At 44.4% G+C, this 23,743-nt stretch overlaps 1 pseudogene; it reads left to right on the top strand.

Annotated features, from left to right (window-relative positions):
- Positions 1-747: 747 nt before the first annotated feature.
- The window catches only part of LOC135535967 (lysyl oxidase homolog 3B-like), an 84,161-nt pseudogene continuing 61,165 nt past the window's right edge, over positions 748-23,743 (top strand).

Genomic DNA, 23,743 nt, shown 5'->3' with positions numbered 1-23,743 from the left:
AGCTACTCCACTAAGCAGGACAGGGTTCCAGCTACTCCACTAAACAGGACAGGGTTCCAGCTACTCCACTCTCTATGTTATGGACCATAAGCATTTGAAGTTCACCATTTTGGAAAAGCACCCCTCCAGACCTCACTACTGTACATCACATATGTGATAATGGCATCTATCCCATATTAAAGACTCATTTATTTATTTTTTTCACCTTTATTTAACCAGGTAGGTTAGTTGAGAACAAGTTCTCATTTGCAAATAAAGGACCGTTTCAAATATGTAGTCAGCAAACTCAATTGGTTAATGCCGTAAAACTACTCCACTATCGATGTTATGTAATAGAATCGTCTTCATTTTCTAAACGCACCGCTGCAAACCTACTTACATAACATTGAGTCGCAAACATTGGATAAATGTGGGGAAATTACAGGATAGTTTCAAATAGGTAGTCAGCAAACTCTATGATTTAATAAAGTACAACTACACCACGATCTATGTTCTACAGCGTGGATGGGTTGACCGAGGATTTTGCGTTTGCAGGATAGGTTGACTGCAGTGATAAATCCCGTATGGAGATGCACCGTTACAGACTCATCCATGAAAGAGGCCGGCTGTCTTCAGGAAAACCCGTCCCCTTTTAAAGTCGTGCAGAATCCCACGAGTCAGCCTCACCTCTCCCTGACTCCTCCCTCTATCTCTGCTCCGCATCCCTCTCTCTCTCTCTGCTCCACATCCCTCTCTCTCTCTCTCTGTCTCTCTCAGTTGTATACTGTACAGCTGGCAATTTACAGCCCAAAGGGGTGAAAGTCGTAATTGCCTATAAACGGTCCTCTCCTCTCTGCCCCGTAAACCGAACGCTTCTATGGCATAAATCAAGACGAAACACATTTAAATGTTTTTATTTGGATATATTTTGTCGACTTTTGAAAACATTAGAGGGAATATAATTTAGTAGATTAGCGTCCACCCCTGGAACTCACTAAAACCGTTCTAAACTTTAAAGGCTGGACACTTTGTAACAGGTAAGTGCAAGCATTTTTTTTTGTTAGGTTGGGGGAAAAAAGCCATCTGCAATGATGTGGTACTTGCTAAGATAAATCTCCTCGTCCTGCCTTTCCAAATAATACATATCGGAACTAACTTCTTGGAACAAATGTTATATGTTCAGATTTGTCCCAAAAGCTGCTCCCATTATCAGTCTGTCCTCTCTGTCCGTGCTGTCTGTCCTCTCTGTCCAGTCTGTCCTCTCTGTCCAGTCTGTCCTCTCTGTCCAGTCTGTCCTCTCTGTCCAGCCTGTCCTCTCTGTCCAGTCTGTTCTCTCTGTCCAGTCTGTTCTCTCTGCCCAGTCTGTCCTCTCTGTCCAGCCTGTCCTCTCTGTCCTCTCTGTCCTGTCTGTCTGTCCAGCCTGTCCTCTCTGTCCTGCCCAGTATGTCCAGTCTGTCCGTCCTGTCTGTCCAGTCTGTCCTGTCCTGTCTATCCAGTCTGTCCTCTCTGTCCTGTCCTGTCTGTCCTCTTTGTCCTGTCTCTCCAGTCTGTCCGTCCTGTCTGTCTTGTCTGTACTCTCTGTCCAGTCTGTCCGTCCTGTCTGTCCTGTCCAGTCTGTCCGTCCTCTCTGTCCAGTCTGTCCGTCCTGTCTGTCCTGTCCAGTATGTCCAGTCTGTCCGTCCTGTCTGTCCTGTCTATCCAGTCTGCCCTGTCTGTCCATTCTGTCCTGTCCTCTCTGTCCTGTCCTGTCTGTCCAGTCTGTCCTCTCTATTCTGTCCGTCCTGTCTGTCCAGTCTGTCCTGTCCTGTCTATCCAGTCTGTCCTCTCTGCCCTGTCCTCTCTGTCCTGTCCTGTCTGTCCTCTTTGTCCTGTCTGTCCGTCCTGTCTGTCTTGTCTGTACTCTCTGTCCAGTCTGTCCGTCCTGTCTGTCCTGTCCAGTCTGTCCGTCCTGTCTGTCCAGTCTGTCCGTCCTGTCTGTCCTGTCCAGTATGTCCAGTATGTCCAGTCTGTCCGTCCTGTCTGTCCAGTCTGTCCTGTCTATCCAGTCTGCCCTGTCTGTCCTGTCCTCTCTGTCCTGTCCTGTCTGTCCATTCTGTCCTCTCTGTCCTGTCTATCCTGTCTGTCCAGTCTGTCCTGTCTCTAACACAGAACCATCCTACTAGTGCTCTAATGCTGATTATTGGATGAACTACAGTATTTTTTTCTTCAGTGACTGAGGACATTGTCTCATATTAAACTGCTATTTGACTGTAAAGTGAGGTAAGACAACCCTGATAACTTATAGTAAAGTAGTAATCCTGTAGTTTTCATGGCCTTATGTCATCCTTGTCCTGGTCGGGAGAGAGAGAGAGAGAGAGTTTGATTTTTCTTACAAGAGCTATTGCCTGTCACTCACCGCCTGCTGTGACCAGCAGTAGGCTACACTGAAAACGGAATACGGAATACTGTGGAATGCTCTGATGAAGGAAGGAAATATCTAGCTGTGGTATTTCTCTCTCTCTCTCTCTGTGTCTCTCTCTCTGTGTCTCTCTCTCTGCGTCTCTCTCTCTGCGTCTCTCTCTCTCTCTCTCTCTCTCTCTCTCTCTCTCTCTCTCTCTGTGTGTGTCTCTCTCTCTCTCTGTGTCTCTCACTCTCTCTCTCTGTCTCTCTCTGTCTCTCACTCTCTCTCTCTCTCTCTCTCTCTGTCTCTCTCTCTGTCTCTCTCTCTGTCTCTCTCCCTCTCTCTCTCTCTGTCTCTCTCTCTCTCTCTCCCTCTGTCTCTCAGTCAGTCAGTAAACATAGGCAGGAATTTGAATTGCTTTCGCAGGAGTTCAGTTCTTCTAGTCTGTCTGTTTCAGATTATTTCCAGGATGTTTATTTAAGGAGGAACTTAATCAGATTCCTATTGACCCCTTGTAGTTTTAGTAACAGTATCTGCATGGTGCTCCCTTAAGAGGGATAGAGAGGTACTTATGGGTTCAAAATGACACGTGAAAGACCAGAAACCCACATATTGTTTAACGTCCATAACCATAGACCTGAGCGTGACTTTGACGATGGGTACATTTTAAAACTCTTAAAACTGAATTCCATCAGCATCTGGAATTAATTCCTCTAATTGTCAGACATTACACATTTGTAGAGCGTTCTCTTCTCTGGTATTCTGTGTTAGACGACATCCCACTTCTCCCTCTCCACGGTTCGCCTGGTTGCCATCTGTCTTCTGCTATTACGTTCTGTCTGTGCTAGATGAGGAGAGGAATGTTAGATAAAGACATTAGTACCCAGACTTCTCCACAGTCTCTCAGTCACACTATTATTTCCAAAACACACTGTATGGTTGTGTTCAAGTGATGCTATTGGTATTCGAGTCCCAGCAGAACTACACAGGACTCTACAGTCCCAGCAGAACTACACAGGACTCTACAGTCCCAGCAGAACTACGCAGGACTCTACAGTCCCAGCAGAACTACGCAGGACTCTACAGTCCCAACAGAACTACACAGGACTCTACAGTCCCAACAGAACTACGCAGGACTCTACAGTCCCAACAGAACTACACAGGACTCTACAGTCCCAGCAGAACTACACAGGACTCTACAGTCCCAGCAGAACTACACAGGACTCTACAGTCCCAGCAGAACTACGCAGGACTCTACAGTCCCAGCAGAACTACGCAGGACTCTACAGTCCCAACAGAACTACACAGGACTCTACAGTCCCAACAGAACTACACAGGACTCTACAGTCCCAACAGAACTACGCAGGACTCTACAGTCCCAACAGAACTACACAGGACTCTACAGTCCCAGCAGAACTACACAGGACTCTACAGTCCCAGCAGAACTACACAGGACTCTACAGTCCCAGCAGAACTACGCAGGACTCTACAGTCCCAGCAGAACTACGCAGGACTCTACAGTCCCAGCAGAACTACACAGGACTCTACAGTCCCAACAGAACTACGCAGGACTCTACAGTCCCAGCAGAACTACACAGGACTCTACAGTCCCAGCAGAACTACACAGGACTCTACAGTCCCAGCAGAACTACACAGGACTCTACAGTCCCAACAGAACTACACAGGACTCTACAGTCCCAACAGAACTACACAGGACTCTACAGTCCCAACAGAACTACACAGGACTCTACAGTCCCAACAGAACTACACAGGACTCTACAGTCCCAGCAGAACTACACAGGACTCTACAGTCCCAACAGAACTACACAGGACTCTACAGTCCCAACAGAACTACACAGGACTCTACAGTCCCAACAGAACTACGCAGGACTCTACAGTCCCAACAGAACTACACAGGACTCTACAGTCCCAGCAGAACTACACAGGACTCTACAGTCCCAACAGAACTACACAGGACTCTACAGTCCCAACAGAACTACACAGGACTCTACAGTCCCAGCAGAACTACACAGGACTCTACAGTCCCAACAGAACTACACAGGACTCTACAGTCCCAACAGAACTACACAGGACTCTACAGTCCCAACAGAACTACACAGGACTCTACAGTCCCAGCAGAACTACACAGGACTCTACAGTCCCAACAGAACTACACAGGACTCTACAGTCCCAACAGAACTACACAGGACTCTACAGTCCCAGCAGAACTACACAGGACTCTACAGTCCCAGCAGAACTACACAGGACTCTACAGTCCCAACAGAACTACACAGGACTCTACAGTCCCAACAGAACTACACAGGACTCTACAGTCCCAACAGAACTACACAGGACTCTACAGTCCCAACAGAACTACATAGGACTCTACAGTCCCAACAGAACTACACAGGACTCTACAGTCCCAACAGAACTACACAGGACTCTACAGTCCCAACAGAACTACACAGGACTCTACAGTCCCAGCAGAACTACATAGGACTCTACAGTCCCAACAGAACTACACAGGACTCTACAGTCCCAACAGAACTACACAGGACTCTACAGTCCCAACAGAACTACGCAGGACTCTACAGTCCCAACAGAACTACACAGGACTCTACAGTCCCAACAGAACTACGCAGGACTCTACAGTCCCAGCAGAACTACACAGGACTCTACAGTTCCAACAGAACTACACAGGACTCTACAGTCCCAACAGAACTACACAGGACTCTACAGTCCCAATAGAACTACGCAGGACTCTACAGTCCCAGCAGAACTACGCAGGACTCTACAGTCCCAACAGAACTACACAGGACTCTACAGTCCCAACAGAACTACACAGGACTCTACAGTCCCAGCAGAACTACACAGGACTCTACAGTCCCAACAGAACTACGCAGGACTCTACAGTCCCAGCAGAACTACACAGGACTCTACAGTCCCAACAGAACTACGCAGGACTCTACAGTCCCAGCAGAACTACATAGGACTCTACAGTCCCAAGTCCCTGTCTGGCCTGGCATGTTGTGTCTGTAGATGATAGATGAATGAAGGTGACTGCCTGGCCTGACATGTGGCTATAGATGATAGATGTAACACTATGCAAAATCAAATCAAATCAAATGTTATTGGTCACATACACATGGTTAGCAGATGTTATTGAGTGTAGCGAAATGCTTATGCTTCTAGATCTGACAGTGCAGAAGTAACTAACAGGTAATATCTAACAAATTCCACAACAAAACCCAATACACACAATCTAGTAAGGGAATTCACGATATTCCTGGCGTTATGATCTCAGAAACCCAGAACTAAAGTCTTGCATAGTTGCGTCAGATGCTCCATTTATGTCACATAATCTGTCAAGTTTTTCATTTTATTGTGCTCTGTTGTTTATTCACTAGGAACCAAATTCAAGTCTAGGGGTCTATTCACTAGGAACCAAACACAAGTCTAGGGGTCTATTCACTAGGAACCAAACACAAGTCTAGGGGTCTATTCACTAGGAACCAAACACACGTCCAGGGGTCTATTCACTAGAAACCAAACACAAGTCCAGGGGTCTATTCACTAGAAACCAAACACAAGTCCAGGGGTCTATTCCCTAGGAACCAAACAGAACCAAACGGAAGCAGACAGATGCAAACCGAATGAAACTGGAAGGGATCAACCTGAATTTGTCGAATAAAAACGTTTGTTTTAGTTGTAAAACGTTTACCATTGCAAAACGTTTCGCAACAGCGTGCGGCCTGAATACACCCAAGGTCAGGCAGGTCAGCGTTGAAACACCAGACTCTGCAGACTCCATAAGAATAGCTGGCTGCTTAATGTACTTTTTTGGCAAAGATCACATTGTCACACCACACCAACTGGTTTCAATCAGTCATTCATCCTAATAAAATCTATATGCACACATTATAATCGGCGTTGTGTTTATGTTACAGTAAAGCTCGATGGTTTTCCATCGGTGGTTGCTTGCTGATGTAATTGTAAACGTCTCTCTTTATATTTCAGCAGCTGGTTTGAATCACAGTATTGGAGCGAATGTTTGCTCTCTGACCCTCCGTCCAGCTTCTTACAGGAAGTCAACCGTGAATACTTTACATCGCCGGTTCTGCTTGGCCTCAGACATCACTGAGGAAAGATCTTACCTCTGGTTCTGCTCGGCCTCAGACATCACTGAGGAAAGATCTTTACCTCTCTGGTTCTGCTTGGCCTCAGACATCACTGAGGAAAGGTCTTACCTCTCTGGTTCTGCTCGGCCTCAGACATCACTGAGGAAAGATCTTTACCTCTCTGGTTCTGCTTGGCCTCAGACATCACTGAGGAAAGGTCTTACCTCTCTGGTTCTGCTCGGCCTCAGACATCACTGAGGAAAGATCTTTACCTCTCTGGTTCTGCTTGGCCTCAGACATCACTGAGGAAAGGTCTTACCTCTCTGGTTCTGCTTGGCCTCAGACATCACTGAGGAAAGATCTTACCTCTCTGGTTCTGCTTGGCCTCAGACATCACTGAGGAAAGGTCTTACCTCTCTGGTTCTGCTTGGCCTCAGACATCACTGAGGAAAGATCTTACCTCTCTGGTTCTGCTTGGCCTCAGACACCACTGAGGAAAGGTCTTCACCTCTCTGGTTCTGCTTGGCCTCAGACATCACTGAGGAAAGGTCTTACCTCTCTGGTTGAGTTCTCTGGTTGAGTTCAGAGTTTACCTCTCTGGTTGAGTTCAGGTCTTCATTGTTGCCTGGTGATCTTTTGCATTACCATCTGTAAAGTTTGCTGGTTTATTTGTGGCATTTTCTTTTTGACTAGGATCTTTGAGTTGAAAGCAGTTAGTTCCGTGTTGTCTACATCCCTTTCCTGTCAGGTGACCTGTCACCAGTTTAAACTTCCTGACATTGGCCGTGTTCCAGAGCATCAAACCAGTGATACATTGTTGGTAAATGGGGACTGATCTACAAATAATCATGAGTAGTTATTTATGATGCAAGGTGATTTGTAGATCAGTCAGTTGCGACCCACCTGCAATGCTGGCTGCAATGTCAAACATTGCTCCATCCCCCACCTGACCTCTGACCCTCAAACTCACCTCTCCTGTCTATGCCCCTACAGGTTTGAGAGATGAAAACCTCAAGATGGTGGCAGCGATTTTCCATCATCAGCTTCCTGTTAGAGGTGTGGCTTCCTGCCTGGATCATGGCCCAGACAACGCCCCCTACCCAGGGCACCACCTCCCCCAAACCACAGAACGACCGGCTACAGTTCCGTCTGGTTGGGTACCCCCGAAAGCACAACGAGGGGCGCATCGAGGTCTTCTACAAGGGAGAGTGGGGGACCATCTGTGACGACGACTTCTCTCTGTCCAACGCCAACGTCCTCTGTCGTCAGCTGGGATTCGTCTCCGCTACGGGTTGGACACACAGCGCCAAGTACGGCAAGGGCCAAGGTGAGCTATAACATACATGTAATAGAGCAGTAATTCCATATTCTACAAAGACCATTCATAAGCATGAAGGATGGACACATGACGCCAGGTTATAGCAAGGGTCACGATCAGTAATAGAACTGTTATATATATATATAACGGGGCGGCAGGGTAGCCTAGTGGTTAGAGCGTTGGACTTGTAACCGAAAGGTTGCAAGTTCGAATCCCCGAGCTGACAAAGGTACAAATCTGTCGTTCTGCCCCTGAACAGGCAGTTAACCCACTGTTCCTAGGCCGTCATTGAAAATAAGTATTTGTTCTTAACTGACTTGCCTAGTAAAATAAAGGTCAAATAAAATAAATAAATATATATATATAGGAAACCATTCATCAGGAGAGAACTCAAACACAACAGGATACATTGGTTGACAATGAACACGCACAGTACATTATTCTCTACGTTGTGTTATAGTTGACCGACGGTGACTCGATTTGTTTATTCTCTATGCAGGGAAGATCTGGCTGGATAATGTCCAGTGTAACGGAGGGGAGAAGAGCATTGACCTGTGTAAATCTCGAGGCTGGGGCAACAGTGACTGCACACACGACGAGGACGCTGGAGTCATCTGCAAGGACGAGAGGCTTCCTGGGTTTGTCGACTCCAACGTCATTGATGTAAGGCATTACAATGGGTTAGCAGGGTCGGGGGTCAAACCCAGTCAATTCACGAAGTTCACTGGAGACCCAATTTCGAATTCTATTCTATGGTCAACAGTGGTGTTCTATATAGCGTCCTGGTCAACAGTAGTGCACTATATAGGGCCCTGGTCAACAGTAGTGTTCTATATAGGGATTAGGGCCCTGGTCAACAGTAGTGTTCTATATAGGGAATAGGGCCCTGGTCAACAGTAGTGTACTATATAGGGAATAGGACTCTGGTCAACAGTAGTGTTCTATATAGGGAATAGGGCCCTGGTCAACAGTAGTGTACTATATAGGGAAGAGGGCCCTGGTCAACAGTAGTGTACTATATAGGGAATAGGGCCCTGGTCAACAGTAGTGTTCTATATAGGGAATAGGGCCCTGGTCAACATTAGTGTTCTATATAGGGAATAGGGTCCTGGTCAACAGTAGTGTTCTATATAGGGAATAGGGCTCTGGTCAACAGTAGTGTACTATATAGGGAATAGGACTCTGGTCAACAGTAGTGTTCTATATAGGGAATAGGGCCCTGGTCAACAGTAGTGTACTATATAGGGAATAGGACTCTGGTCAACAGTAGTGTTCTATATAGGGAATTAGGGCCCTGGTCAACAGTAGTGTACTATATAGGGAAGAGGGCCCTGGTCAACAGTAGTGTACTATATAGGGAATAGGGCCCTGGTCAACAGTAGTGTTCTATATAGGGAATAGGGCCATGGTCAACAGTAGTGTACTATATATGGAATAGGGTCCTGGTCAACAGTAGTGTACTATATAGGGAATAGGGCTCTGGTCAACAGTAGTGTACTATATAGGGAATAGGGCCCTGGTCAACAGTAGTGTTCTATATAGGGTCCTGGTCAACAGTAGTGTACTATATAGGGAATAGGGCTCTGGTCAACAGTAGTGTTCTATATTGGGAATATGCTGCTGATTTCCTATTGGGTCCTTTGGTGATGCGCTATAGAGCCCCATGCTAGAGTTTACAATTACACTCTCATAGATCATTCCCTACGTCATAACATGGCCGTGTCATAAGTTAACCGCTGGTGATGACTGTCCAGACTGAGGAAGCACAGTTGTAGTGTTGAAAAGCACATAGGTGCCAGACAGCCACTCTTTTTCCATTTACCTTCTCTCTGTCTCTTTCTCTCTGTCTCTCTGTCTCTGTCTCTCTCTCTCTCTCTCTCTCTCTCTCTCTCTCTCTCTCTCTCTCTCTCTCTCTCGCTGGCTCTCTCTGTCTCTCTGTGTGTCTCTCTCTCTGACTTTTGCTTTCTGACTCTCTGACTCGCTCTCTGTCTCTCTCTGGCTCTCTGTCTCTCTCTCTCTCTCTCTCGCTCGCTGACTCTCTCTGTCTCTCTGTCTCTCTCTCTGACTTTCGCTCTCTCTGTCTCTCTCTGACTCGCTCTCTGTCTCTCTCTGTCTCTGGCTTTCTCTCTGTCTCTCTTTGTCTCTCTCTGACTCTCTCTCTCTCTGACTCTCTCTCTTCCCTCTCTCTCTCTTTATTGTTCACTACTTTAGACTTTTTGATAGTAAGGAGACATTTGTGACACAACCTTAAACTGGGGGCCTCCAGGACTCTGGGTTCTACTGTTCAGCCTTCTGATTGGATGGTTAGATCAGGAAGGAAATATGTCTTTCAAACTCCTTATTGGACAGTTTAAACTCTAAAGAAGAGCTTTCATAAGAGTTAGGCTTTCCTCCTTCTTTTCTTGCTTCACCTGCTCCTCCCCCTACCCCTCCTGCTCCTCCCTCAACCCCTCCTGCTCCTCCCCCTACCCCTCCTGCTCCTCCCCCTACCCCTCCTGCTCCTCCCCCTACCCCTCCTGCTCCTCACCCGACCCTCCTGCTCCTCACCCTACCCTCCTGCTCCTCCCCCTCCCCTCCTGCTCCTCCCCCTACTCCTCCCCCTACCCTCCTGCTCCTCCCCTCTCCCCCTCCTCCCCCTACCCACCTGCTCCTCCCCTACCCCTCCCCCTACCCCTCCCTACCTGCTTCTCCCCCTACCCTCCTGCTCCTCCCCCTCCTCCCCCTACCCCCTTGCTCCTCCCCCTCCTCCCCTACCCTCCCCCTCCTCCACCTACCCTCCTGCTCCTCCCCCTCCTCCCCCTACCCCATGCTCCTCCCCTCCTCCCCCACCTCCCCCTACCCTCCCCCAACCCTCCTGCTCCTCCCCCTCCTTCCCCTACCCTCCTGCTCCTCCCCCTCCTCCCCCTGCTCTCTGTGTTCCTGTGTCCAGTCTGGCGAACAGACAACAAACCAGGAGTTCAGCCAAGTCCTCTTCCACCCATTCAGTCTGACCTGACTCAATGCAGAGCAGCCTGGGAATCAAGAAACCACAGTTACAAACCTTTTGCCTTTAGTCACGACCAGTTACTATTACTGCCTTTAGTCAACCAGATACTATTACTGCCTTTAGTCACAACCAGTTACTATTACTGCCTTTAATCAACCAGTTACTATTACTGCCTTTAGTCAACCAGTTACTATTACTGCCTTTAGTCAACCAGATACTATTACTGCCTTTAGTCAACCAGATACTATTACTGCCTTTAGTCACAACCAGTTACTATTACTGCCTTTAATCAACCAGTTACTATTACTGCCTTTAGTCAACCAGTTACTATTACTGCCTTTAGTCAACCAGATACTATTACTGCCTTTAGTCAACCAGTTACTATTACTGCCTTTAGTCAACCAGTTACTATTACTGCCTTTAGTCAACCAGATACTATTACTGCCTTTAGTCAACCAGATACTATTACTGCCTTTAGTCAACCAGTTACTATTACTGCCTTTAGTCAACCAGATACTATTACTGCCTTTAGTCAACCAGATACTATTACTGCCTTTAGTCAACCAGTTACTATTACTGCCTTTAGTCAACCAGATACTATTACTGCCTTTAGTCAACCAGATACTATTACTGCCTTTAGTCAACCAGTTACTATTACTGCCTTTAGTCAACCAGTTACTATTAGTCAACCAGTTACTATTACTGCCTTTAGTCAACCAGTTACTATTACTGCCTTTAGTCAACCAGATACTATTACTGCCTTTAGTCAACCAGATACTATTACTGCCTTTAGTCAACCAGATACTATTACTGCCTTTAGTCAACCATATACTATTACTGCCTTTAGTCAACCAGATACTATTACTGCCTTTAGTCACTACCAGTTACTATTACTGCCTTTAGTCAACCAGATACTATTACTGCCTTTAATCAACCAGTTACTATTACTGCCTTTAGTCAACCAGATACTATTACTGCCTTTAGTCAACCAGATACTATTACTGCCTTTAGTCACTACCAGTTACTATTACTGCCTTTAGTCAACCAGATACTATTACTGCCTTTAGTCACTACCAGTTACTATTACTGCCTTTAGTCAACCAGTTACTATTACTGCCTTTAGTCACTACCAGTTACTATTACTGCCTTTAGTCAACCAGTTACTATTACTGCCTTTAGTCAACCAGATACTATTACTGCCTTTAGCCACGACCAGTTACTATTACTGCCTTTAGTCAACCAGTTACTATTACTGCCTTTAGTCAACCAGATACTATTACTGCCTTTAGTCAACCAGTTACTATTACTGCCTTTAGTCAACCAGATACTATTACTGCCTTTTGTCAACCAGATACTATTACTGCCTTTAATCAACCAGTTACTATTACTGCCTTTAATCAACCAGATACTATTACTGCCTTTAGTCAACCAGATACTATTACTGCCTTTAGTCAACCAGTTACTATTACTGCCTTTAATCAACCAGTTACTATTACTGCCTTTAGTCAACCAGTTACTATTACTGCCTTTAGTCAACCAGATACTATTACTGCCTTTAGTCAACCAGTTACTATTACTGCCTTTAGTCAACCAGTTACTATTACTGCCTTTAGTCAACCATATACTATTACTGCCTTTAGTCAACCAGATACTATTACTGCCTTTAGTCAACCAGTTACTATTACTGCCTTTAGTCAACCAGTTACTATTACTGCCTTTAGTCACGACCAGTTACTATTACTGCCTTTAGTCACGACCAGTTACTATTACTGCCTTTAGTCAACCAGTTACTATTACTGCCTTTAGTCAACCAGTTACTATTACTGCCTTTAGTCAACCAGATACTATTACTGCCTTTAGTCAACCAGATACTATTACTGCCTTTAGTCAACCAGATACTATTACTGCCTTTAGTCAACCAGTTACTATTACTGCCTTTAGTCAACCAGTTACTATTACTGCCTTTAGTCAACCAGATACTACTACTGCCTTTAATCAACCAGTTACTATTACTGCCTTTAGTCAACCAGTTACTATTACTGCCTTTAGTCAACCAGTTACTATTACTGCCTTTAGTCAACCAGATACTATTACTGCCTTTAGTCACGACCAGTTACTATTACTGCCTTTAGTCAACCAGATACTATTACTGCCTTTAGTCAACCAGATACTATTACTGCCTTTAATCAACCAGTTACTATTACTGCCTTTAGTCACGACCAGTTACTATTACTGCCTTTAGTAAAGCAGTTACTATTACTGCCTTTAGTCAACCAGTTACTATTACTGCCTTTAGTCAACCAGTTACTATTACTTCCTTTAGTCAACCAGATACTATTACTGCCTTTAGTCAACCAGTTACTATTACTGCCTTTATTCAACCAGTTACTATTACTGCCTTTAGTCAACCAGTTACTATTACTGCCTTTAGTCAACCAGATACTATTACTGCCTTTAGTCAACCAGATACTATTACTGCCTTTAGTCAACCAGATACTGTTACTGCCTTTAGTCAACCAGATACTATTACTGCCTTTAATCAAACAGTTACTATTACTGCATTTAGTCAACCAGTTACTATTACTGCCTTTAGTCACGACCAGTTACTATTACTGCCTTTAGTCAACCAGTTACTATTACTGCCTTTAGTCAACCAGTTACTATTACTGCCTTTAGTCAACCAGTTACTATTACTGCCTTTAGTCAATCAGTTACTATTACTGCCTTTAGTCAACCAGTTACTATTACTGCCTTTAGTCAACCAGTTACTATTACTGCCTTTAGTCAACCAGTTACTATTACTGCCTTTAGTCAACCAGTTACTATTACTGCCTTTAGTCAACCAGTTAATATTACTGCCTTTAGTCAACCAGTTACTATTACTGCCTTTAGTCACGACCAGTTACTATTACAGCCTTTAGTCAACCAGTTACTATTACTGCCTTTAGTCAACCAGTTACTATTACTGCCTTTAGTCAACCAGATACTATTACTGCCTTTAGTCAACCAGATACTATTACTGCCTTTAGTCAACCAGTTACTATTACTTCCTTTAGTCAACCAGATAGTATTACTGCCTTTAGTCACGACCAGTTACTATTACTGCCTTTAGTCAACCAGTTACTATTACTGCCTTTAGTCAACCAGATACTATTACTGCCTTTAGTCAACCAGTTACTATTAATGCCTTTAGTCACGACCAGTTACTATTACTGCCTTTAGTCAACCAGTTACTATTACTGCCTTTAGTCAACCAGATACTATTACTGCCTTTAGTCAACCAGTTACTATTACTGCCTTGAGTTAACCAGTTACTATTACTGCCTTTAGTCAACCAGTTACTATTACTGCCTTTAGTCAACCAGATACTATTACTGCCTTTAGTCAACCAGTTACTATTACTGCCTTTTATTCAACCAGTTACTTTTACTGCCTTTAGTCAACCAGTTACTATTACTGCCTTTAGTCACGACCAGTTACTATTACTGCCTTTAGTCAACCAGTTACTATTACTGCCTTTAGTCAACCAGTTACTATTACTGCCTTTAGTCAACCAGATACTATTACTGCCTTTAGTCAACCAGATACTATTACTGCCTTTAGTCAACCAGTTACTATTACTGCCTTTAGTCAACCAGTTACTATTACTGCCTTTAGTCACGACCAGTTACTGTTACTGCCTTTAATCAACCAGTTACTATTACTGCCTTTAGTCAACCAGATACTATTACTGCCTTTAGTCAACCAGATACTATTACTCCCTTTAGTCAACCAGATACTATTACTGCCTTTAGTCAACCAGATACTATTACTGCCTTTAATCAACCAGTTACTATTACTGCCTTTAGTCAACCAGTTACTATTACTGCCTTTAGTCAACCAGTTACTATTACTGCCTTTAGTCAACCAGTTACTATTACTGCCTTTAGTCAACCAGATACTATTACTGCCTTTAGTCAACCAGATAATATTACTGCCTTTAGTCAACCAGATACTATTACTGCCTTTAGTCAACCAGTTACTATTACTGCCTTTAATCAACCAGTTACTATTACTGCCTTTAGTTAACCAGATACTATTACTGCCTTTAGTCAACCAGTTACTATTACTGCCTTTAGTCACGACCAGTTACTATTACTGCCTTTAATCAACCAGTTACTATTACTGCCTTTAGTCAACCAGTTACTATTACTGCCTTTAGTCAACCAGTTACTATTACTGCCTTTAGTCAACCAGATACTATTACTGCCTTTAGTCAACCAGATACTATTACTGCCTTTAGTCAACCAGTTACTATTACTGCCTTTAGTCAACCAGTTACTATTACTGCCTTTAGTCACGACCAGTTACTGTTACTGCCTTTAATCAACCAGTTACTATTACTGCCTTTAGTCAACCAGATACTATTACTGCCTTTAGTCAACCAGATACTATTACTCCCTTTAGTCAACCAGATACTATTACTGCCTTTAGTCAACCAGATACTATTACTGCCTTTAATCAACCAGTTACTATTACTGCCTTTAGTCAACCAGTTACTATTACTGCCTTTAGTCAACCAGTTACTATTACTGCCTTTAGTCAACCAGTTACTATTACTGCCTTTAGTCAACCAGATACTATTACTGCCTTTAGTCAACCAGATAATATTACTGCCTTTAGTCAACCAGATACTATTACTGCCTTTAGTCAACCAGTTACTATTACTGCCTTTAATCAACCAGTTACTATTACTGCCTTTAGTTAACCAGATACTATTACTGCCTTTAGTCAACCAGTTACTATTACTGCCTTTAGTCACGACCAGTTACTATTACTGCCTTTAATCAACCAGTTACTATTACTGCCTTTAGTCAACCAGTTACTATTACTGCCTTTAGTCACGACCAGTTACTATTACTGCCTTTAGTCAACCAGTTACTATTACTGCCTTTAGTCAACCAGTTACTATTACTGCCTTTAGTCAACCAGATACTATTACTGGCTTTAGTCAACCAGATACTATTACTGCCTTTAGTCAACCAGTTACTATTACTGCCTTTAGTCAACCAGATACTATTACTGCCTTTAGTCAACCAGTTACTATTACTGCCTTTAGTCACGACCAGTTACTATTACTGCCTTTAATCAACCAGTTACTATTACTGCCTTTAGTCAACCAGTTACTATTACTGCCTTTAGTCAACCTGTTACTATTACTGCCTTTAGTCAACCAGTTACTATTACTGCCTTTAGTCAACCAGTTACTATTACTGCCTTTAGTCAACCAGATACTATTACTGCCTTTAGTCAACCAGATACTATTACTGCCTTTAGTCAACCAGTTACTATTACTGCCTTTAATCAACCAGTTACTATTACTGCCTTTAGTCAACCATATACTATTACTGCCTTTAGTCAACCAGTTACTATTACTGCCTTTAGTCACGACCAGTTACTATTACTGCCTTTAGTCAACCAGTTACTATTACTGCCTTTAGTCACGACCAGTTACTATTACTGCCTTTAATCAACCAGTTACTATTACTGCCTTTAGTCAACCAGTTACTATTACTGCCTTTAGTCAACCAGTTACTATTACTGCCTTTAGTCAACCAGTTACTATTACTGCCTTTAGTCAATCAGTTACTATTACTGCCTTTAGTCAACCAGTTACTATTACTGCCTTTAGTCAACCAGTTACTATTACTGCCTTTAGTCAATCAGTTACTATTACTGCCTTTAGTCAACCAGTTACTATTACTGCCTTTAGTCAACCAGTTACTATTACTGCCTTTAGTCAACCAGATACTATTACTGCCTTTAGTCAACCAGTTACTATTACTGCCTTTAGTCAACCAGATACTATTACTGCCTTTAGTCAACCAGATACTATTACTGCCTTTAGTCAACCAGTTACTATTACTGCCTTTAGTCAACCAGATACTATTACTGCCTTTAGTCAACCAGTTACTATTACTGCCTTTAGTCACGACCAGACTCTATTACTGCCTTTAGTCAACCAGGTACTTCATTATCCATGTTAGTGTTTAACCAAACTTTAAACGTTGTATTTGCGTTCAGTTTTCAAGCATTGATACTCCACTTTGCTGTTACTTGTTGAACACCATCATTCTGTGGGGCTTGATGGGATACTGTTAGTTGTTGAACACCATCATTCGGTGGGGCTTGATGGGATACTGTTACTTGTTGAACACCATCATTCTGTGGGGCTTGACGGGATACTGTTACTTGTTGAACACCATCATTCTGTGGGGCTTGATGGGATACTGTTACTTGTTGAACACCATCATGCTGTGGGGCTTGATGGGATACTGTTACTTGTTGATCACCATCATTCTGTGGGGCTTGACGGGATACTGTTACTTGTTGATCACCATCATGCTGTGGGGCTTGATGGGATACTGTTACTTGTTGAGCACCATCATGCTGTGGGGCTTGATGGGATACTGGTACTTGTTGATCACCATCATTCGGTGGGGCTTGATGTGATACTGTTACTTGTTGAACACCATCATTCTGTGGGGCTTTCGTTGGTGTATGCGTGATCGTCAATATCCATGATATTTACTTCGTCTTCACCCTTGGTTTTCATAGATTTACCTTGACATCTTTGACACTCCCGTCTAGCGATATGTCAGTTGTAGCTCCCCTGCTCTGCTCAGGTTTCTGTGTGATAGCCTAATGTAAGATATCATTTTATCTGTCAATCCAATATAACACGAAGCACCACAATGTGACTCCCAAGCAGCCTTGGTTTCTGAACATCGTGTGTGGGGGGGAAATGTTCCATATGTCTCTATCTGTCTTCAGTGATGTCATTCACACCACGAGAAACTCTGATGGTCCGCTTGGCAGCACAAGCAGATCTGGCATCCGGCTACGTAACACTCGGACTGATCGGGAGAGATCACGTTGTGTTTCTGTCACAGAACGAGTTAGGACTGTGGATCAGGCTACATAACACAAAGTTCACAGAGGCCTCACAAAGTTCTATTGCTCTGAGGGGGTCACATCGGGTCATAGGTGACACCACAGCACTCTGTATAACCCCTGTACGAACTATGACCCCTGAACCCCTCGTTATAGGTGCAGGTGGACGAGAGCAAGGTGGAGGAGGTGCATCTGTATGACCCCTGACCCCTTGCTACAGGTTCAGGTGGAGGAGGTGTGTCTGCATGACCTGTATAACCTTGACCCATAACCTCTGAGACCACAGGAGGTTGGTGGCACCTCCATTTGGGGAGGATGGGCTCATGTTAATGGCTGTAGTGGAATAAGGGGAATGGTATCAAATACATCAAACACGTGGTTTCCATGGTTTCCATGGTTTCCATGGTTTTCGTGGTTTCCCTGTGTTTGATGCCATTCCGTTCGCTCCGTTTCAGACGTTATTATGAGTCCATCCTCCCCCATCAGCAACCTCCACTGTCTGAGACCTAACCTCTGACCTCTGACCCCCTTACAGGTGCAGGTGGATGAGGACAGGGTGGAGGAGGTGCGTCTGCGCTCGGTGGTGCCCACCAAAAAGATGCCCGTCACCGAGGGCGTGGTAGAGATTAAGTACAAGGACGGCTGGGCCCAGATCTGTGATGTGGGGTGGACCCCCACAAACACTCGGGTCATCTGTGGTATGCTGGGGTTCCCCCATGAGAAAAAGGTCAACAAGAACTTCTACAAGTAAGTCAGGGTAGAGGGATTCACTCATACCAGGGAATATATTCTACATAGTAGGCTTAAATTGACGATAAGAGTGACAATGTCGTTTGCTATTATCCCTCAGGCCTTTTCCATCCAGGTTGTCAGACCCCAGGTGGCTTGTCGTTGTTGATAGGCAACAACAAAATGTTCACCTCTTTCACACTCACTTTACAGAGTTCAAAAGTACAATTCTTGTCTTCCATAATTTGTTCAGATATACTTGGATGTGTAGTGTCAGCGTTTGTTGTTGGCATGTCATCCCAAAGTTTGCTTATCTTGTAGCTGGCCATATCAGTGGGCCCTATCAATGAGCCATCTGATTCAATGAATGAAGGAGCTGAGTTTGCCTTTTTTCTCAGAATTTCATTGAAGGTGCTGCAAATATTTTTACTATCATTCATTAAGTGATTTATATTTGTTTCATAGTGTAGTTTCCTCATTTTTTAAATTCAGTTTAGTCACATGATTTCTCAATTTGCATTAAGGTTGCCAATCGGTTGTGCAGCCAGACTTATTTGCCATTCATTTTGCCTCTTCCCTCTCAACCATACAATGTTTAATTCCTCATCAATCCACGAGGATTTAACTGTTTTTACAGTCATTTTCTTAATGGGTTCATGCTTATTAGTAACTGGAATAAACAATGTCATTAATGTGTCAAGTGCAACTTCTGGTTGCTCCTCATTACACACCACAGACCAGCAGCGTCTGGTTGCTCCTCATTGGGGCGGCAGGGTAGCCTAGTGGTTAGAGCGTTGGACTCGTAACCGAAAGGTTGTGAGTTCAAACCCCCGAGCTGACAAGGTACAAGGTACAAATCTGTCGTTCTGCCCCTGAACAGGCAGTTAACCCACTGTTCGTCATTGAAAATCAGAATTTGTTCTTAACTGACTTGCCTGGTTAAATAAAGGTAAAATAAATAAAAAAAAATAAAAAATTACACACCACGGACCAGCAGCGTCTGGTTACTCCTCATTACTCACTACAGACCAGCAGCGTCTGGTTACTCCTCATTACTCACTACAGACCAGCAGCGTCTGGTTGCTCCTCATTACACACCACAGACCAGCAGCGTCTGGTTGCTCCTCATTACACAGACCAGCAGCGTCTGGTTGCTCCTCATTACACACTACAGACCAGCAGCGTCTGGTTGCTCCTCATTACACACTACAGACCAGCAGCGCCTGGTTGCTCCTCATTACTCACCACAGACCAGCAAATATTCTTTACATCATAAACATAGGATTCACTACTGAACTTCTTGTTTGATCTCTAATACACTATATTAGGCCCAGCCTTTGGAACTTTGGTTTTCCTACATATGGCTACTATATTGTGATCACTATATTGTTTTTTCTTACTGTTTCTAACTCGTTTTGTACATAATGTTGCTGCTACCGTCTCTTATGACCGAAAAGAGCTTCTGGACTTCAGAACTGCTCACCTCGAACTGGACAAAGATTTTTTCTTTAATGAGTCCGAAGCGAAGGATATACTGCTTTGTCAAGACAAGTCCCAAATCCATGTCATCAGCATGAGGAAAAGATGGAGGAAAAGGGGAAGGAGGGCGGGGTGCCTTGTAAGAATTCGCCAACGGGTAGGTAAACCACCACTACCCTCTGTATTAATGGCCAACGGGTAGGTAAACCACCACTACCCTCTGTATTATTGGCCAATGGGTAGGTAAACCACCACTACCCTCTGTATTAATGGCCAACGGGTAGGTAAACCACCACTACCCTCTGTATTATTCGCCAACGGGTAGGTAACCCACCACTACCCTCTGTATTAATGGCCAACGGGTAGGTAAACCACCACTACCCTCTGTATTAATGGCCAACGGGTAGGTAAACCACCACTACCCTCTGTATTATTGGCCAACGGGTAGGTAAACCACCACTACCCTCTGTATTAATGGCCAACGGGTAGGTAAACCACCACTACCCTCTGTATTATTCGCCAACAGGTAGGTAACCCACCACTACCCTCTGTATTAATGGCCAACGGGTAGGTAAACCACCACTACCCTCTGTATTATTGGCCAAAGGGTAGGTAAACCACCACTACCCTCTGTATTAATGGCCAACGGGTAGGTAAACCACCACTACCCTCTGTATTAATGGCCAACGGGTAGGTAAACCACCACTACCCTCTGTATTAATGGCCAACGGGTAGGTAAACCACCACTACCCTCTGTATTAATGGCCAACGGGTAGGTAAACCACCACTACCCTCTGTATTATTGGCCAACGGGTAGGTAAACCACCACTACCCTCTGTATTAATGGCCAACGGGTAGGTAAACCACCACTACCCTCTGTATTATTGGCCAACGGGTAGGTAAACCACCACTACCCTCTGTATTATTGGCCAACGGGTAGGTAAACTCATTTTCCCAGGTAAGTTGACTGAGAACATGTTCTCATTTACAGCAACAACCTGGGGAATAGTTACAGGGGAGAGGAGGGGGATGAATGAGCCAATTGTAAACTGGGGATTATTAGGTGACTGAGATGGTTTGAGGGCCAGATTGGGAATTTAGCCAGGACACCAGTGTTAACACCCCTACTCTTACAATAAGTGCCATGGGATCTTTAATGACCTCAGAGAGTCAGGACACCCGTTTAACGTCCCATCCGAAAGACAGCACCCTACGCAGGGCAGTGTCCCCAATCACTGCCCTGGGGCATTGGGATATTCTTCTAGACCAGAGGAAATCAAATCAAATCCAAATTTATTTGTTACATACACATGGTTAGCAGATGTTAATGCGAGTGTAGCGAAATGCTTGTGCTTCTAGTTCCGACAATGCAGTAATAACCAACAAGTAATCTAACTAACAATTCCTAAACTACTGTCTTATACACAGTGTAAGGGGATAAAGAATATGTACATAAGGATATATGAATGAGTGATGATACAGAGCAGCATAGGCAAGATACAGAAGATGGTATCGAGTACAGTATATACATATGAGATGAGTATGTAAACAAAGTGGCATAGTTAAAGTGGCTAGTGATACATGTATTACATAAGGATGCAGTAGATGATAGAGTACAGTATATACGTATGCATATGAGATGAATAATGTAGGGTATGTAACATTATATAAGGTAGCATTGTTTAAAGTGGCTAGTGATATATTTACATCATTTCCCATCAATTCCCATTATTAAAGTGGCTGGAGTTGAGTCAGTGTCAGTGTGTTGGCAGCAGCCACTCAATGTTAGTGGTAGCTGTTTAACAGTCTGATGGCCTTGAGATAAAAGCTGTTTTTCAGTCTCTCGGTCCCAGCTTTGATGCACCTGTACTGACCTCGCCTTCTGGATGATAGTGGGGTGAACAGGCAGTGGCTCGGGTGGTTGATGTCCTTGATGATCTTTATGGCCTTCCTGTAACATCGGGTGGTGTAGGTGTCCTGGAGGGCAGGTAGTTTGCCCCCGGTGATGCGTTGTGCAGACCTCACTACCCTCTGGAGAGCCTTACGGTTGAGGGTGGAGCAGTTGCCGTACCAGGCGGTGATACAGCCCGCCAGGATGCTCTCGATTGTGCGTCTGTAGAAGTTTGTGAGTGCTTTTGGTGACAAGCCGAATTTCTTCAGCCTCCTGAGGTTGAAGAGGCGCTGCTGCGCCTTCTTCACGATGCTGTCTGTGTGAGTGGACCAATTCAGTTTGTCTGTGATGTGTATGCCGAGGAACTTAAAACTTGCTACCCTCTCCTTTACTGTTCCATCGATGTGGATAGGGGGGTGTTCCCTCTGCTGTTTCCTGAAGTCCACAATCATCTCCTTAGTTTTGTTGACGTTGAGTGTGAGGTTATTTTCCTGACACCACACTCCGAGGGCCCTCACCTCCTCCCTGTAGGCCATCTCGTCGTTGTTGGTAATCAAGCCTACCACTGTTATGTCGTCCGCAAACTTGATGATTGAGTTGGAGGCGTGCGTGGCCACGCAGTCGTGGGTGAACAGGGAGTACAGGAGAGGGCTCACAACGCACCCTTGTGGGGCCCCAGTGTTGAGGATCAGCGGGGAGGAGATGTTGTTACCTACCCTCACCACCTGGGGGCGGCCCGTCAGGAAGTCCAGTACCCAGTTGCACAGGGCGGGGTCGAGACCCAGGGTCTCGAGCTTGATGACGAGCTTGGAGGGTACTATGGTGTTGAATGCCGAGCTGTAGTCGATGAACAACATTCTCACATAGGTATTCCTCTTGTCCAGATGGGTTAGGGCAGTGTGCAGTGTGGTTGAGATTGCATCGTCTGTGGACCTATTTGGGCGGTAAGCAAATTGGAGTGAGTTCCTCCTACAGGCCCTTCAACACCACTTCCAGCAGCATCTGGACTCCCATCCAGGGACCGACCAGGACCAACCCTGCTTAGCTCAGTGTTACAGAATATGACGGTGTTATGGAATATGACGGTGTTAGGGAATATAAAGGTGTTATGAGATATAACGGTGTTAGGGAATATAAAGGTGTTAGGGAATATAAAGGTGTTAGGGAATATAAAGGTGTTATGGAATATAAAGGTGTTATGGAATATAAAGGTGTTAGGGAATATAACGGTGTTAGGGAATATAAAGGTGTTAGGGAATATAAAGGTGTTAGGGAATATAAAGGTGTTATGGAATATAAAGGTGTTAGGGAATATAACAGTGTTATGGAATATAAAGGTGTTATGGAATATAAAGGTGTTAGGGAATATAACGGTGTTATGGAATATAAAGGTGTTATGGAATATAAAGGTGTTATGGAATATAAAGGTGTTATGGAATATAAGGTGTTAGGGAACATATGGACTCTGATTTTAAATGGTGGGCTGTGTTATGGAATATAAAGGTGTTAGGGAACATATGGACTCTGATTTTAAATGGTGGGCTGTGTTATGGAATATAAAGGTGTTAGGGAACATATGGACTCTGATTTTAAATGGTGGGCTGTGTTATGGAATATAAAGGTGTTAGGGAACATATGGACTCTGATTTTAAATGGTGGGCTGTGAGCCCTCCGGTTTCTTTTCCCAACAGAGATCGTCAGTCTGGGCCATCCTCCATTAATAAGGTCTTCCTCCCATCCCGTGTCATCCCATATGAAGGCAAATGGTGTCTTATCTCTCAGTGGTGTATGACAACTGAGACTCTGCTCTCTCTGACTGACTGAAGGGCGATGCAGTGATTCAGGAAGGGGAAATGGGTCGATGATTAGGCCCAAGTCCAGAACACAGAGAGAACCCTTTGGAAGGCAGACACTGACTGCCTGCAATGGG

Source organism: Oncorhynchus masou, unplaced genomic scaffold (genome assembly GCF_036934945.1).
Source record: "Oncorhynchus masou masou isolate Uvic2021 unplaced genomic scaffold, UVic_Omas_1.1 unplaced_scaffold_539, whole genome shotgun sequence".
Classification (NCBI taxonomy): domain Eukaryota; kingdom Metazoa; phylum Chordata; class Actinopteri; order Salmoniformes; family Salmonidae; genus Oncorhynchus; species Oncorhynchus masou.
The sequence above is the reverse complement of the archived record's forward strand: the minus strand, read 5'-3'. Positions and strand labels throughout refer to the sequence as shown.